The sequence below is a fragment of the Rousettus aegyptiacus genome, unplaced genomic scaffold (assembly GCF_014176215.1).
Source record: "Rousettus aegyptiacus isolate mRouAeg1 unplaced genomic scaffold, mRouAeg1.p scaffold_m13_p_15, whole genome shotgun sequence".
NCBI classification, from domain to species: Eukaryota; Metazoa; Chordata; class Mammalia; order Chiroptera; family Pteropodidae; genus Rousettus; species Rousettus aegyptiacus.
Genome location: NW_023416290.1, coordinates 20009471 through 20028630, shown reverse-complemented (window position 1 = coordinate 20028630; position 19160 = coordinate 20009471). Strand labels below are relative to the sequence as shown.

Here is a 19160-nt window from a genome sequence, read left to right as displayed (position 1 = left end):
CACCCCAATAAATTTAATTTTAAAAAGATAAAAAGAAAAACATTCTCTGTAACCTAACAGAGATTCAGACACACTGTCTGTTATTCACTGCTATAGGATATTTATTGAATTGTATTCCTCACAAAGACAACTTGAAGTCCTAACTCCCAGTACCTCGAAATGTGACCTTCTTTGGAAATAGAGCCTTTATAGAGGCAGTTAAGTTAAAATTAGGTTATTAGAGTGGGCCTTAATCCAATATGATTGATATACTTATCCCAACAGACATATGAAAAGATGCTCAAAGTTGCTAGCTATTAGAAAAAATGCAAATCAAAACCATAATGAGATGCCACCTCACACCTGTTAGAATGGCTATCATCAAAAGGTAAAGTAATAACAAGTGTTGGAATGGTTGTGGGGAAAAGGAACCCTCATACACTGCTGGTGGGAATGTAAATTGATACAGCCACTACAGAAAACAGTATGGAGGTTCCTCAAAAAATTAAGAATAGCATTACCATATCACCCAACAATCCCTCTTCTATGTATCTACCCTCCAAAAATTTGAAAACATTTACTCATAAAGATATATGCACCCTGACGTTTATAGCAGCACCGTTCATGGTGTTCAAGACATGGACCCAACAGAAGTGCCCTTTAATAGATGAGTAGATAAAGAAGATATGGTACATAGGTACAATGGAATATTACTCAGCCATAAGAAAAGATGAAACACTGTCATTTGCAACACATGGATGGACGTTGAGATTATCATGCTAAGCCAGATAAGTCAGAAAGGATAAATTGAAAATCATTAGATTTCACTCATATGTGGGATGTAAAATGAAAAACAACAAATGAACAAAACAAACAAACAGAGACTCATGGACATGGACAACAGTTAGCAGTTATCAGAGGCAAAAAGGGAGGGAGAAAGTAAAAAAGGATAAAGAGGGTCAAATACAGGGTAACAAAAGGAAATTGAACTTTGAGTGGTGAACACACGGTGCAATATACATATGACATATTATTAAATTGTACACTTGAAACCTATATAACTTTATTATCCAATGTCGTCCCAATAAATTTAATATAAAAAAGGTAAATTTTGACACAGAAACATGCACATAAGAGAGACCTGTGAAGACACACAGAGAAAAACATGTGAAGATTGAAGTTATGTTGCCACAAGCCAAGGAACATATCAGGCTAACAGAAGCTGAAAGAGACAAGGAGAGATTCTTCCCCTATGGGTTTCAGAGGGAGCATGGCCCTCTGACGCCTTGATTTCAGACTTCTAGCCTCCCGAACAATGAGACAATATTTCTGTTGTTTTAAATCGCACAGTTCATGGTGGTTCATTACAGCAGCTCTAGGAAACTAATACAAGAATTTTTTCTAAAGAAATCAGTTTAGTGTGGTCATCAAGATGGTGGTGTTTAAAGGTGATTATTCCTTCAGTCATTATTTTCTGACCTCTCTGCCTTAGGCACTGAGAATATGGGGACAACGAAGAGAGGCAGGGTCCATATTTAATAGAGCTCACATCTAGGTAGAGAAAGACAGAAATGAACAAGCAGTCAAATATGTAAGTGCTATAAAGAAATAGAAGTAGGATGATAGCTAAAGAGAACTATGCTGGGTTTTTTAGAATGAATCAGGCAATGCTTCTCTGAAATGGTAACATTTGAGTATAAATGGTGAAAAGGAACTGGTCACATGAATATCTGAGCAAAGAGCATTCTAGGGAAAAAGATCAGAAGCAGGAACAAGCCTGCTATACTCCAGAATTAGAACAAAGAGTCTAGCAGGAGTCTTGAATTCAGGAGACAGTGTTAAGAAGTAATGTTCAAATCGCTTGTGGGACCTGTTAGGCCATGGTAATGATCTGGATTTTAGCCTGTGAATAAAAGAAAACCACTGGAGCATTTTAAGTAGAAGATTTCTGTGAACTGTTAACACTTATACACATTCTCAGTACGGCATAAAAATTAATGTTGGTGGAAAGCAAAGAAGGGAGAAACAGCAAGATAGCTTAAGAGAGAAAACTAACTTAAGCTAGTACAGAAATGGAGAGGGAGAGGTGATAAGCAGTGGTCAATTTAGGACATATAGTTTAAATACAGGCCTGGCTGATAATGAGAACTCATTGGTGATTGTCACTAAATGAGATGAAGAAGGGCAGGATTTGTGCTAGGCACACAGTGGATTCAAGAGTTGCATTCTGAACATGTTTCCTTTACAATGTCTGTTAGACCTTCGTATCATAATGTGAAGTAAGCAGCTATCTGGATCTCATAGGAAAGATTAGTGCTTAAGGTATGAATTTGGGAATGATTAGCAAATAGGTGATATTTAAATTCTTGGATTTAGATAAAATTACCCGAAGCTAAGGAAGAGGGTTGAAGAGTAAGTATATCTTGGGGCTCTCCATCATGTAGAGGTTGGGCAGAAGAGGAGGAACTAGGAAAGAGGATTTAATGAGTTTGGGAATTTCAAGGCTGATCAAGGAAAAATACAGGACAATGACAGGTAGTAACAATATGACAAGCCCTTTATTGAAGGTGTTTGGACAAGCTTGCATGAACGAGGCAGTCTCTCCTAGTAGAAGACCTCCCTGAAACACTGTCTTTGGGCTGTCACTCAGAGTGGGAGAGGACAAGGGAACTACCCAGGCGAGAAGGGTCTATGTATCTAAGCAATGCTGCTTAGCAGGAAGATGAAGAGATTGTGTCAGTGAGCTCCAAAAGGCAGCAGAGGATAGGTAGGGGTCTTTTATAGCCCTGAAAAGTGCCTTATTTTTAACTAGCAGGTCTTCGGTGCAGTTTTGAAGGATATGTATAACAGGCAGACTCTAAATGTATAAAAATACACTTATTTGGGCTATATTTAAAGCAAGTGGATGTATAAGAATTTGAGTTTATACCAGTGGATTTTGAGTCAAAGTTTTTTGCCTATTATGAAGAAGTAAACAACATAGGGGCCAATATACAGGGCTTAAAATAGCTCATTTATGTAGCAAAGGATGAGACAAAAGGTTTGTGTGTAGGAAGGGAGAGAAGGGGAGAGAGAGAGAGAGGTAAGAGAGGAAGAGAGAGAAAGACAGGTGGGGAGAGGGAGAGGGAAAAGGAGAGGGAGAAGAAAATCCCAAGAAGAATGAAGCAGTCAACTACAACTGGAGGGTTGAACAAGAAACAAAAAAGAAGTGATGCTGGATTTGTTTAAACAAAACAGTTGATGACCTTGATGAGAACAGTTTCAGTGGAATAGTGGGAACAAAGCCTTTACTGGAGAGTGTTAAGGAGTGGAAGTACAGACATGTGTACCAACAACTCTTCCAAGGAGAACTTTCCAAAATTTTCAAGGAATGCTATGTTATGTTCTAAATGTTTATGTGCTCCCCAAATTCATATGTTGAAATACTACCTCCAAGGTGATATTGGGAGGTTGGTTGTGAGGGCTGTGACCCCTTGATTGGTATTAAAGAGATCCCACCCAGAGAGTCACCTCATTCCCTTTGCCATGAACTGGGATGCTTGTCCTCATTACACATTGAATATGCTGGCACACTGATCCTGGATTTCCAGAACTGTGAGAAATAAATTTCTGTTGTTAATAAGTCACCCAGTTAGTCTGTGGTATTTTATTTAAGTGGCCCGAACAGACTAAGACTTATTGTTTGAAGGAAAGCAGGGACATGGGTTAGTTGCTTTATAGTACCAGGGAACATGAGGGTGCTTTTAGAAATCACTAGTGATTTAATGCTTTCTGATGAGAAATACTACAGCGTGCTGTTTTGGTGGTGAGAATAAAGAGAACATCCTTCCCCTGATTTCATGTTTCCATGTAGAAAGACCTCCACCACAGCGACACTTTTGTCCCCTTGCCCATAGCTTACTCTTCACTTATCACAGTGTAGGAGGAAGTTGACTGATCCATGGGCAAAATCTATTGGTCTTGTTTCTCAAGTTCATGGATTCAATCTATCAAAAGTCTGAAAGTACTGGAGAACTGTTTTTTCCTTCTTCCTCTCTGTGGCAGACTAGGATGAGGCAGGATCCTAGATAAGTGTTTCTGCTCTAAACCTAAACTTTCCTTTAAAAAGGACTCCAAATGGTTTAAATCGAAGTAGGAGATAAGTGTGCTAGAGACCCCTTTGGCCAACAATTTAAAGATCTGTCAACGATGAATTTCCATTAATGATAAAACTTTTATTTCCATTAGCTTATCTCAATCAAGTCTATAGCAACTGATTCCATACTTGGTGGGGAAATAAAAATTTATCATATACGGACCTGCTAAAAACATACAATTTGGATGTTGGCAAAAATGATTTAGTAAAATGGGACTATGGAAGGGAGAAAAGTAATTGGAGGAATCAAGATATTGAGTAGGCTGGACCTTAAATATTATCTTCACTGTAACTGAAGAGAAAGCAGAATATAGGGGTACAGAAGCAGATTTAGCAAGATGATATACTTGGGATCAAATTTTGAATCCATCATTTAGCTAGATGGCCTTGAGATTATTACTTAGTCTCTCTGAGTTTTATTTTTCTTATTTGTGAAATAGAAATAATAATATTTATCACCATAAACTTGCTATGAAGCATACATAGGGTTTCACATGTCAAATGCTTAGTGAAGGGTCTGGTATCTTATAAACATTAAATAAATGATAATAATATTTGCAGTCATGCACATATAATAGTATGTGCCAGGCCAAGTATAGAAAAATGCAATGGCAAGTATAGACATCCTTCTGGTGTCTAGTAAAGTTGTTTACTTTGTAGTTTGTATATCCATAAAGAAAAAGGGACCTTTCAATATAAAGAACTTCTTAAATCTTTCTTCAGTAAAATAATTTTTTTTGGTGTTTTGTGTTCAAAAAGTTTTAAAAAAACATAAATTATTCTTTCAAGATTACACAAGCACACAAGCAGTCAATGTCAGACTCAGGACTCAGCTCCAGGTCTCCTAACACTAACTGCTGAGTCTTTGGACCACACCAGTGAGTCACCTCTTCTACTTCTACCTTATACCCCAGTGTAGCTGGGAAGATTGTATATTGCACAATTTTAGGGGATGCCATTTATAATCTTGTCATCACATATTTGTATATGTATTTTGACAATTTCCCATAAGCTGATAGTAAATTATCTAGAGGAAAGGGTGGATTTCAAAAATTTGTTTATTTACATTTTCTAAATTAAATTTATTGGATTGACACTGATAATAAAATTATATAGGTTTCAAGTGTACAATTCAATAATACCTCGTCTGTATATTATATTGTCTGTTTACCATCCTAATTCAAATCCTTTTCTATCACCATATATGTGATCCTCTTTATCTTTACCTACCTCGCTCCTCTCCTCTGTCCCTCTGGTAACCACTTAACTGTTGTCTATGTCTATGAGTTTTTGTTTGTCTTGTTTGTTTGTTGCTTCCAGTTTTATATCCCACATATGAATGAAATCAGATGTTTCTCAATTTTTTCTGTCAAAAGTCTTTTTTGATATTCACGTCAGGCTGCGTAAACTCTCTTAGAAACTATGAACAATCAGGAACAGATGATTGGCCTATTTCATATTTTCAATTACAGGAAAATTTAACTTCATTTGAAAATGAGAACGTCTGTGCAGAGTCTGAGAACAGGTTTTTTATTGTAGACTTTGCAGAGAGAGTCTGAGAACAAATAAATTCTACTGCTTTTCAGGATTTTCTTTATTGATTCTGTAGTTTAGACAGAACGTTATCAAAAGTTTCTATCAAATTACAGTGATTTTCCCCCATCAATGTGGGATAAATTATGGAAGGGGTACTTCATGAGAGCATACTGCCTATTATTTCATACCATGAAGAGTTTTCTCTACTAGTAAAACTTCTTATATCAGAGAATCATGAGAGAATACATGGAGTCATGCAGTATGCAGTCTTTCTGTCTGAGTTCGTTTACATACCACAATTCTTTGGACATTCATCCATATTGTTGCATGTACCAGTACTTCATTCTTTTTATTGCTGAGTAAAATTTGAATTCACGGGTTTATCACAATATGTTATTCATTCACCAGTGGATAGACATTTCCAAATTGGGGCTATTATGAATAAAGCATCTATAAACATTTATGTACAATTTTTTTGTGCAAATGTATGTTTTCATTTCTCTAGATGTGGAATTATTGGTTTATATGGAAAGTATATGTTTAAATTAATAAGAAACTGTCAATCTGTTTTCCAAAAGTGATGCAACTATTTTGCTTTTCCACCAGCACCATCTGAGAGTTTCAGTTTCTCACATCATCTCCAATACTTGATATTTTTACTCTTTTTAATTTGGGTCATTGTAGTAGGTATAGAGTGATATTTCACTGTGGTTGTAATTTTCATTTCCATGATGACTAATGAAAATGATTATCTTTTCATAGATTTAGTGGATATTTATATATCTCTTTTAGTGAAATTTCTATACAATATTATTTTTAAAACATGTTTGAATTGTCTTATTATTGAGTTAAAAGACTTTATATAATCTGGATTTATATCTTTCAGCAGTTATGTGTTTTGCAAGTATTTCTTTCAGTTTGTGTGTGCGTGTGATTACGAACAGGTATTGAAGTCTGTCAAATGTTTTCATACATTTATTACAATAATTACACTGTTTTTCCTCTTTAGCCTGCTGAAATGATGATTTATCTTATTTGATTTTTGAATATTAAACAAACTTTATATTCCTTGGATAAACTTCACTCAAAAATGATTTTTTGCTTTTGAATATTGCTAGATCCCAATTGTTAGAATTTTGGTAAATATTTTTACATCTACATCCATGAAAGTTATTGGTCTACAGTTTTCTTATAATGTCTTTTTCTGGTTTTGGTATTAATGTTCTGCTAACTTCATAAAAAATTTTGAACTTATTCATTTCTATTCTACTTTCTAGAATTTGTATATGTTTGGTATTATGTTCTCCTTAAATATTTGGTAGAATTTATCAATTGAGACAACTGGGAAGGAGTTTTTTGTGTGTGTGAGAATGTTTTCAATTATGAGTTAAATTTTAATAATAATATGGGCTATTCAGGTTATCTGTTAGCAGAAGAAGGAAGAATGTGCGGAAAGTTTAACCAGACTGATTGTTGCCTCAAAATAGATGACAATGGCAAAGATGTGACTGCGATAGCTACTGGAGTATTTCCCTTCAGGGATGCTTGGGATTTGAACACAATCATGGCTCCAAAGAGTTTGTTCAGCTGAACTGGCCAATCTCTAACTTTCTGAACCAGAAAAAAAGTGGTGACGGGAATTCTTATTGCTTTCCAGTTTCATCTCCAGATTTCTATACCTTGAGATGAAGGTGTTATAAAGCCCAAAGTGCCTAGGAGGGATGTCTCTGTGCTTTTCTGCTCTGCCCTCGTGTTGGGCCTAATATCTCATTTTGGAAGAAGTTGAAAGATGAATCCAGACTCACCCTGTGCGCATCCTTAGAATTCTCATCCATCACACTAGTCCACATGCAGCCATTCAAAAAAAAATTTTTCTTTTTTTTATTTAACAGATTTCTCTTTATCTTCTTTTATGGTAGGCTCTCCCACCTCTTGCTAGTCTAATATGGTTGAAAGCAGTAATGGGTCTTTATACTCTCTGAATGGGCTCTTTATCTTTTGGAATTTAGATGATACTTAGTGGGTGAAAAAGAAAACTCTCTGGTTGTTAGCATGTAAACAATAGTCTCTAGTTACTTTCTAGATTCTCATTGCTAATATAATCTGTTTTTTTTTAATTGTTTTATTCTGTATCTTAAAGATTGTAGCATTTACTCAAGGCCGTGTAATTTTTTTCTTCTTGCAAAGAAGACTTAGTCTTTTGGCAGACAGACAAGCTATGAGTTACATGAGGATCAATTTAATTCAGTTAGAAATTGGATTGAATCAATGCTTGTTTTCAATCCTTGTGAGAATGGTTTATTTCTGATTCTCCTTTAATTTTAGTATGTTGCCTCAGGGATCTCAATTTAAAACTGGCAGTGTTTACTGTGTCCTTTCTTCCTTAATGGGTTCTGAACTCCAGAGTTTGTCTTTCTAGCTCTGTGAAACTGCCAAATAGTTTACATAGCTACGTTGCCTATCAATCACCACTTTTAAACTGGAAAATGCTTCTAGGAAAAAAGTAGTGACAAATTTTAAGCTTACGTCTTTGTGTTTCTCTTCTCTCTGTAACTTTGGTTCCAAAAATCCCTTGTGAACACATTAGCTCTCTCATGAGTTTAACCTGACTTCTTTTTAATGTAGTCATCCACTTTCTTAAGCTGTTTTCAGCAGCAGGTTTGCTCCAAAACAAGCTAATAAGTCAATCTTCGAATCCCTCTTTTATGCCTTTCCTTTTGACTTTGGTGGTTTTTATTTTCACTACTATGTGATTTGGGAATTTTAAATGTTCTTATCCTATGGACTGACATTTTTCATTTATTCTGAAATGTGAACTATTATCTCTTCAAGTATTACCTTTGTCCATTTTTTCTCTTCTTCCGGAAAGCTAATAAAACATGTTATACCTTCTTATTGTATTCTCCACGTCTCTTTTCTTTCTGATTTTTTTCATCTTTTTACCTCTCCGAGCTGGATTTTTAAATAATTTCTTTCTACTTGTTTTGAGTTCAGTAATTTTCTTTTTATCTGTGTCTAATTTACTGTTATATCCATTCATTTGGTTTTTGTATTTTTCAGTCTAGAAGTTTATTAATTGAGGGATTGATTTTTAAAATGTAGTTTCTTATTCCCTTTTTTAGTTTAATAGTATTCTTATTTATTTCTTTAAACATAGCAAGTATAGCTAATCTGTTGCCTGTCTGATTATTTAAATATTTTAAGTCTTTGCAGGTCTATTTTTGTGTGTTGTTTCTCCTGGTTCTTCTAAAAGTGTGCATGTGTATCTTTAGGTAATATTTGAGGGGAGAAACATGTGAATAATTTGAAATCTAGAGTGATACCACCTTTGTCTAGGAAACTACTTTTGTTTCCTTCTGGGTACTATCTATTCTTACTCAAGATCAAGGCTTGAAGTTTCTTAAATTATGTAGGCAACATGAACATAAGTTGCAAGTTCAGGAGGTTAGGTTACTTCACATTCACTCATATTTCGGTGATATAGCCCTTTACATTCCAACTTTAATTTGAGAATTATCCATTTCTCAATTTCGACTTAGCACCAGTTTGATTTTTCTGCCTTTTTTCTATAAAGCTACCATAGTCTTAATTCCGTTTTGCAGCTATTTATTTAACACTTTGGATTCTCACACTTTCCTAGAGTTTAGCTTAATAATGTCTCATCAAGTTGTTAGTTTTTTTGATACTTTTAAGAAGCTTTGTTTATATTATCAACTATTTGACCCCGAAACGCAAGAAAAGTAAATAAAATTGTCATAGGTACAAGGAAAGAATATGTGTGGAAAACTTCAGGCTAACTTCACATTCTCTCATGTAGCCTAAATCTACTTCCCCTTCTACCAACTTAAGGTGTAAGACCTAAAATCTGAGTAAGATGCTCCTATAATTTAATTACTTGAACATTTTGTATATGTGGATCTAGAATGAAGGCATCCCATATTAGGTGGAGAACAAGGAGAAGAATCAGAAGACACTGGTAGTAATTTGTTTTCCTAAATAATCTAGAAATAGTTTAGTCTTTCATGAATATAATATAGTTAGTTAAGTTGACATAACAGTGGAGAAATATGCTTCTAGTAACAAAAGGCCTAGTAATTGTGGATAACTCACTTTTTTTTTTCATTTCTTTCACATGTAAAATTGTGGAATTTCCTGTTCTTTTTTTTTAATTAAATTTTTTGGTTAATAAAATTGTATGGGTTTCAAATCTACAACACAGTAATACATCATCTGCATATTTCATTTTGTGTTTACCACCCAAAGTCAAATCTCCATTTTTTTACCTTGTTTTTGACCCCCTTTACCCATCTACCTATTTCCTCCCCGCTTTCCCTCTGAAAACAACTAAACCGTTGTCTATGTTTCTGAGTTTTTGTTTGTTCGTCTTGTTTGTTTGTTACTTTCAGTTTTGTATCCCACTTATGAGGATAACTTTTTTATTTATAAAATTGCAGTTACAAGAATCATTGCTTATAAAAGCATAGCATAGATTTTGCCCTCTTAACTATCTTAAAGCATCTATTTTTAAACTTCCAAGTAAATTTTTTTTCAAACTATAGAAATGGTAAGACTCTCTTGAGCATTACTCTTTTGCAATATGATAGTCGTTAACAAAGAAATTTTTCTATAGTCTTCCTTCGAACATTGTTATCAAAATTAACAACAATATCTACTCCAAAGACTTCAGTGGGAATTCTTTAAAACAATTGGAAGGCTATCATAATTTCATTATTATGAATAGATGAACAAGTTAAGTAGAAATGAAGATGATTTTAAAGCTGAACAATTTTTGAAGCTCCAAAAATTATTGAGTTTATATAGTTTTGATTTTTAATTATCATATTCCACTACTCTTTCTCTATTATATGCCTATTCTCAAGCAATGTTATTGCTATGGAGGCACACAACAGTATGAGAAGAATTTCATCTCATATACTTTAAATCTAAATGAAATTATGAAAAGCATTATTGAAGAAGAAGAGCCTAAAGAAAGCTAAACTATCAGTTATCTAGAATCTTCATTTATTTCAGCTCACTTGAGAGTATATTTGATGCTAACATATTAATTTGTGACTATTCAATACACAGCACAATTTCTGTTCTTCCACATCCAAAGTGAGCAGTGGGTTTTTTATTTAAATAGGTTAAAACAAAAATTTAACATATTCACTCGATGTAATTTATATTAAAACTGGCATTCCAGAAAGATATTTTCCAAAATGGCTATGTAGACTGGGTTGTCAGGGCTAATAATTAACTTTACAAGTAAATGGTTATAGCTTCAGAAACCTAGGTGTGCCTGCTCCATTAATTTTTCTCATTCCTCTACTGATAATATAAAAAGACATTTTTAATGGAATCCACTTTGATATTGCAATAGAAAAGTTAATTTTATGTCATCCATATGATTTCAGGCAGGAATTCCTTTTAGTACTTATGTGCTGTTACCCTGCAACAGACCTTAAGCAAGGCATTGAGGTAACCTCTAAATTAAGGGTCTAGATAACCATGGGCCCAGAGCTACATGTTCCAGGTCCCGATTGCTCCTCTGTGGCATTGAACTCACTGTTTTACAATATCAGCAAGATATTCCTTGGTATAGGGCTTCATGAGTCTACATCACACTTCAACTTAATGTGCAGAATTTATGTCAAATAGCATATTCAGATTCCTGGTCTCAGAACGTAGAAGGAACAAAATAATTTCACTTTACTTAGGAACTACTTTCAGTTGTTTTAAGATATTTTCCCTTTTTGTCTCTGTCATTAAGAAAACTGTCTTTATGTACACTAGCAAATACAAATCTAATTAGCAACCATGTTTATCTTCACTATTTAAAGGCTCATTAGTATCTAAGTTTTTCAGAAATACGAGTTCCAGTGCTGTTGGAACATTTCAATAAAATCAGCAGTCTTAGTAAAAATAAAGTTGTAGACAGATGTTAAGAGTCATACTACATCTGTTATAACTGGAGGAAATAAGAATCAGGAGGAGATATTATATTACTGGAATATTTACAAGGAAATGCATAAACTAAACATTTATATCCCAAAATTAAGTTTTTCCTTCATGGTAAAAGAAAATTTCTCATACTCAAAATAGTTTGAAGAGAAATCCATTCCACCGAAAACTGGTGACGTAATTATTAAAATAATAATTACTTTGTTTCTAAATTAATATAAATGTAAACTAACAAAGAGCTCTTTCTCTTATTTGTCTAGCAGTTTTGAAACTGCTGTTATTAACCTAATAGAATTAGTAAAGAGAAGATATTAAAATAATTGATTCAAATAGCTGGCTTTCACCTTGAATAATTATCTTGATGTGTTTTTTAAATGTTTGTTTTGGCAAAGGTATTTTTAAGCTTTCTATAATTAATCAGGAATACAGACTTTAGGACAATCATTTTTATTATATAAACATTTAGATTGCAACATTCACTTTGTTTTGCTAAGGCATATTTTAATGAGGCATTAATCTAATATAATATATAACTTCTTCCAAATTATTACAAGTTAATGCAAATTTTTCTATGAGATTTCTAAATATCTGAAAGAAACTGGATTTTAAAAAGGCCCTCAGAATAAAAGTAAAAAGTTGTTATCGTACAAAGAACATTGGATTTGGAATCAGATGATTCAGGCTTAAATTTTGGCTTTTGGGAAAAGTTGTTTAGCAAGTTAGTCTGTTCACTCTCCCATTTATGAACTCTTGTTTCTCTATCTGCCCCTTGAGAGTGATACCCAAAACTGCATGGTCTGAGAGCACCTTTCAGGGCCACAAACGTCATATGAAGCTTGAAAGACAGCATCATCCAATGTTACAAGATTAATTTCACTTATGAAATTGAAATTCATCAGTTCTATACTTAACTCATAAACAATAACTTCCGGGCCTCAAAATGTTTCCCTTATACTACATCTATTGATCTCTTTTATTCTGTTAAATCCCTGGAGTAAAGCATAGATTTATCACAAATGAATGTTTGATAAATTTTTGTTAATGTTTGTTACAATTAACACAATCATCAGGAAAAAGAAATTGTGTCAGAATAAAATTCAAAATTCTCTATTAAAATTCTCTATTTGAATCCCACCTCATCGCTTCTTCTGATTCTAAGTACAATTTATAAGAATTTATATGACTTCTGATATTTTTACATAGATAATACTGAGCATATCACTATCATGTTTGTTACTAGTTTTTTTTTTTTAAAGGCACCCCAAGAACCTCAGTTCGGGGAAAGAAAACAAAAGGCCATTAGAATTCTTACACAAAATATCTGCTTTACTTGGGTTTGTACCTCAAAGACCTTGTACTTGGTGTCCCTCTTCTTAGAAGATTTTCTGCAGGTCTCCATATGGATGCTCCTTCTGTGCCTTCATATCTCTATTCAAATCCCACCTCATCGCTGACATCTTCTTGAGGTCCTAAAAAGTATTCCCATTCATCTTTTTTTCTCCACATTGATTTCTTTACTCTATAGCACATATCCCTCTCTTATATTATATTATGTATCAATTTTTGTGTGTTTATTGTCTATTTCCCTCACTAGAATGGAAGTCACATGAAGTCAGAGAATTTTTTCTTTCATTTTTTGAATTAATTACTAATTAGTGATAAGACCAGCACATATATTTGTACTCATATTTAAGAAATTAAAGGCTTTGGATTTTGTAATTCTATTTAGAAATAACAAAAACTATAGCTTTAAATATCACGTGTTTGCTCAGATAGTGGCCATTCAGGTCTCTTAGTTTTAAAACTTCATGTTGTAAGAACTGGGTACAATGAAAAACATTCAATTCATTGCTATTTATAGTCAAAACTTCCTAGAAATTTCACTTTTATATATTTATTTTATATTATTTTATGTAATTATATAATTTTATTATGTATGTTCATTTCATTTTACTTATATATTTTTAATATGTGTACGTATATAGAAATATCTCCTGGATATGTTGGTATTTTATTATAAATCCTTGAGCACATTTGTGAGATGTCTAATTGCAGTTTTGAAGTTCTTGCCTGATAGTTCCATCATTTCTGGCTAATTTTTCTACTGCTGTGAGTCAGAATTTGCTAATTCTTTGCATAGCTAGTATATTTTGATTGAATTCCAGACACTGTATGAGTTACGTTATTAATTTTTTTTTGTTTTTTTTTTTACTTTAAAAATATCAGTTTTCATTTGGGGTAGCTATTGATTTTCCTCTGGATTATGCCAACATTTTCGAGGAATTATTTTAAAATCTGTTTAGACAGTCCTAGAGTATCCTATTTCTAGAGCTACTTTAACCATTCTAATACCATTACTGATTTCCCAAAGTTTACAATGTATTTGTACTTTGGTTGGGCAGAATTCAAATGACTATGTGAACTGTAGGAACCATTCACCTTACAGCTGCTAGAAGTTGCTCTGTGGATGGACTTGTAAAATTTTACCCTTACACTTGTGGATTAATACTCTACCAAAGGCTCAAGAGGACACCTTTGCAAATTTCTGGACCAAGTTTTCTGTGTAGTTTTCTATTATCTGATGATTTGCCCTGATTATTTCTGCTACACGTACCTCTCTGAGTTCCCATTTGTCTCTTCAAATCAAGGTCATGACCGTGCTCTGCTTGTGATTCCCCTCCTTACTCTGGTCCAGACTTTTGCCTTCAGGCAGAAATCACTGCCAACTGCAGAGCTCATGTAACCATTTTTCTTGCCTCTCAGGGATCATTGTACTATGCTGCCTGATTTTCAATGTTTTGAGATAATCGTTTTACATATTTTGGTTAGTTTTTAACTTTTTATAATGGGAACATAAATCTGGTAACAGTCACCTTAGCAGAAATATAAGTCAAATTTTAGCAATAGTTGAATGCCATCAACAAAATGGAAAGAATGTGAGAGAAAAATAAGAGGCAAGTATGTCTCCTACATTTTTATGCTGAGAAAATGGAAGGATGAAGGTACCCTCAACTGAGGTAGGAGTTTGTGGAAGAAGGAGGTTTTTAGAAAAAAAACCCCTCATTTTGGCTATGTTAATTATGAGGTAATTATTAGCTAGTCAAATAAAAATATTGAGCAATCCATTAGATGTACAGTCTACTGAGTTCAAGAGAGACATTGGCTGCAGATATATTTGGGGCTATCAGTCCAGATGGTACTAATGTACTCTTTAAAACTCTATGTGGTTACAAGGGGAATCGGAATAGATGGCAAAGGGTAGAAGTTCCATGACCAAGCCCAGGGCACTCCATCGTGAAAAGAAAACATGGCCTGGGAGCACCCTGGTGGGTGAGGCAACTAGTGTGAGGAAGACGAGCAGCCATGGTGGGTGAGGAGCCAGGCCGGAGCTGGAGCTGGGTTGCTAAGCTGCCATGTCCTTCATGATGAGAAATTTGGAACTCTTCTCTCTCCTTTACGTAGTTGATAGTTTGAATGTTGACGAGGTGGCTGAAAATTCTCCAGGATCTTGCCAAGGGAATCGAGGAGTCTATCTGGGATATTTGTCTGCGCCACTCAAAACAAATCCTCAAATCCAGGGAAGAAGGGAGGAGCAGCATTGGAGAATAGGAAGTGGAGTTCTGGCGCACCAGAGAGACTGTAGTATGGAGCAGAAGCATGAGAATGACCCCATATTGTCACTGGAATTTTCCAGTGCTGCACTTGGAATGACAGTGTATTCTGGGTCAGTCTCTTTTTGTTTCATCGAATATTTCTTCCTGTGCTTCAGTCAGTAACAGCACAAGTGATAGGTGATACAACACCACATGGAGATGTTTGGCCATGGTAGGAATTCTTCCTTACTTTGATTCTCAGGGTTCATTGGAGCTCCCCCTGTCTTGCTTAACAAAGTTGTCCATGCTGTTTGGTTTGAAGATACAGCTGATATGGCATTTGAAATATCAGGAAGGAAGCCTCATCCACTCTTCACTGTCAGCAAAACAATTGTTCATGTGCTCTTCAGCTGTTTGCTGCAGGCTCTTTTCTTCATGCAAGGGATATTCGTAAGTTTCTTTCCCATCTCTTTTTGGCCATCTAGTTGGTCTTTTGCATATGTCTCTGCTCACTATACTGCTTTGAATATCTCTAGTTCAATAATGGAATCAAAATACACCAGTGGTTGTCACACCTAGCTTTACTAGCTTGGATTTGGTTTGCCCTTTGGATTTGGTTTGCCCTTGGCATTCCTCATAGCAGTGCAGTCCTCACAAATTGTTGGTGGCTATCCCTTCTTTACCCTCTTTCCTTTCTTTATGATTAGCTTAAAAAAAATGGCAAAGAGCCAGTGGTAAGGAGCCAGTCACACCTCTTCTTAGGTAAGAGACTCTTATACAAGACTACCTACAGTGTGCCCTGAGCTCAGCCTTCACAGATGAGTTCCATCTGTGTCCTGTTAACTGAAGGCTGTTGCAGGCTGCTGAGTCACCTGCACTCCAGGAGGGATGATGACATAAAAGACTCTGTGGCAGCTCTTCTCTCCTCTTCACCCCTCCCCACCCTCGGAGAGGCAGGACCCATTCTGCCAAGGACCCTCTCGATATTCCCTTCTCACCAGGGAACTGGGATTTTTGTTTCTAGTGCATGCAGAGAAGAATCTTTCCGACATCAGTCTGTGACGGCTCCTCCCACAGGTGAGCCAGACAGGACAGGACCACAGGTTTTTCTACAGCTCTTCTTTAGCATTTGTCAGACCAGTGCCTGGACCGATATTTTGGTTTGCCTCTCTGTGCCATTTACCCTCCAACCTCTCCTCCTGCCTTCCATGACCCTTGAATGAATGGATTTTGTAATTCTAGCTGTTATATTTTTGTAATATAACGGAATTTGTAATTTTATTTTTCTATGGAGCACATTCGTGGGGGTGAAGGAATGTCTCAGCTGTTTCATGTCACACCCTTTACAACCACCACTGTCTTATATCCTGAAACTCAGGTTAGGTTTCGGTCTCTCTTGTTCCACTGGGGGAAAAAAAGGACCAAAACATCCTGCAGAGATGGGACAGGAGGAAAAACTTCCTTGCACAAAGATCTGCTGGGTTTTGAGGAGTGTTTTTTCTTCCTTCTTCAAGGAAGACCTTTTTTTGCTGGTACATTTAATGCTCCCCAACTCTAGGGAAGTACTAATTTTGGACAAGTGTCACTATAACAGAATACTCAGAGGCCCTGAATTTTTCAACACAGGAAATCAGAAATTCACTGTTGGTCACTGCCAGGCCTGTCTGGTATTTCAAAGAAATACTGAGTACAGCAAATAGAAACTGAAGGAGTCAACTTATTAAATCCCCAAACTCTGATTGCTTAAGATTTTTCTGTCATTTTAAAAAACTAAATAGGAGGGGTTGGCACAGGTGAAAAACAATTGTACAATTTAAAAATATCATCATTAAGTCTCTTCTATGCTTCATGACCCCTATTCCATGCACACATAACAATGAACCTGCCCCAGTGATCAGCATAGCCATTGGTGATCCACTTTACCTGTGTCTCTGCTGCTTCACATGTAAGTGAACCAGGTGAACTGATAACATCCAAGTTCTCTTTTAGCTTTCTACCTTTTTAACCTGTACAGGCTATTTCAATCAGACAGAAAACTTAAAATTTAAGTTCCAAGGTCTTTCAGTAATGGTCGACAAAGGTAATTTAAATAAATTAAAAAATTGTAAAGACACATCAAATTAATGGCTCTGAGATTTCAAGATCTATTTCATTACTTGCTGGAAGGAAATTATACCAAAAAATAAAGCAGCAAAGATCAAGATTAAAAGTAGAAAAAAGAGTAGGTGATAGACTTTATAATTTTATAGAAATTTAAGAAGTACACAGATTAACAAATGAGTTTAATATCAAAATGCCAAAGAAAGAATCTGAAATGGATAATTGAAGGTCAAGAGTAAGCCAGAGAAACTTTGACTACACAGCCATACTATACAGAACAGGAAGAAATACAGGAGATATAAATCTATTAAAAATGTTTATTTAAACTAATGAAGGCTATAAAACTTGTGATGAATAAAATAAAGAGTAGAGAAGCTAACTAGCATTTACCGATACCTGTTATCTGTCAAGCATTTGACCTACATCTTCTATATAATTTGTAAATTTATTAAAGATTTAAAAAAAAAACTAAGACAGTCATTCAGGGAAGTCTTGGTTGGTGGTTCTGAATTCAGTAGGATTTATGTGTAGGCTTGTCATCTGTTTGAATTGTTTCTCAGGTGATTTTGATACATAGTCAAGCCTGAAAATCACTGGTAGAACATACATCCATCATGTTGGGAGAGCTGTGGAGAGGTGGGAAGTCCTCAGGAAAAGCTGGAAAATAGAAAGGGGAGAGGAAATAAAAGCAGTTCTGGACTGGACCAGACTTTGCCTTAGTGTGAATTTTAATTAGAGTAAAACTAGAGAGGAGGATAATGTCATAATTGACTAGTCATAACTACTGGTCAGGAAAATATCAGACCTGGCAAAGTAGGGCTAGGTGGTTAAAGGGTTCTAATGGGAGTAAGTACAAATTAGGATATACCAAAAGTTTCACCCAGGTTTATATCTGAGACTCTATGAGGTATAAGAGCAGGCACCTCAGGCAGGTACCAGAGTTAAGGTCTACAGCAGCCAGGCAGTACATAGGCCATTCTTCGAAGTGTTTTGTGGGGAGAGGGTATGGAAGTAACAAAAATTAGGCACATTAACAGGGTCCCAGACAAGGGGATGGAGTCCAGATCTCTGTGGCTTTTATAGTCACCAGGAACTAGAAAACACGAGTCAGGAGCCCGCGCCTAGTAAATGGAAAGACGGTGACATTGAGGGGGAAAACTGAAGCTTAGCAGGTATGCATCTAGGAGTAAACACCAAGACCCCAGAGTCCAGGCCACTCCTGTGTAGAAGACAAGCCCATGCATTTCAAAGGCAGGTGACCTGTTCTGAATCCCAACTTTGCCACTTATACTGGTGTAAACTTGGCCAAGTATTGTAACCTCTACAAGACCTAACTTTCTACCTGGTAGATGTGAATCAAAATAATAGTATCTTCCTCATAGGGTTTTTGTTAGGATTAATTGAAGTAAGATATGTACACCTCACAACAAAGAACGATTGAAAAGTGTTAACTGATGTTTTTGTTGCCATAAGCTGGTGAGGAAGGTTAACTTGGCAGCAGCTGTAGAATTTTTTGTGGGGAGAGGGGTAGGGAGTAGAAGTGGGAAGAGCAGGAGAAACCTAAGTTGAGAAGAAAAATAGGAAATGAGAACTTGAACTACAGAGGTGGAAGAGAAGCTTTTAAATCACATGAAAAGGACAGGTTAATAGGTCTTGGTGACGGGCTGCAGAGAAGCAACAGATATGTCGAAGCTGCAATAAGAGTTGAAGACTTAGTGACTGTAATAATTACAGTAACTGTGATAGAAATAGGAAATTTGCTAGGGAGAGAGGGTTTGGGGAAAAGAGGAAACTGAGTCAGATAGTATGATTTAAAGTTAAAATATAGAGACTAGGTCCAAGCCCAAGAGTGTTGA

The 19160-nt window shown here is 35.5% G+C and overlaps 1 pseudogene; it reads left to right on the top strand.

The window, feature by feature from the left end:
* Nucleotides 1-15024: 15024 nt before the first annotated feature.
* LOC107502093 lies at nt 15025-17098 on the top strand (annotated as a pseudogene).
* The last annotated feature ends 2062 nt before the right edge of the window (nt 17099-19160 follow it).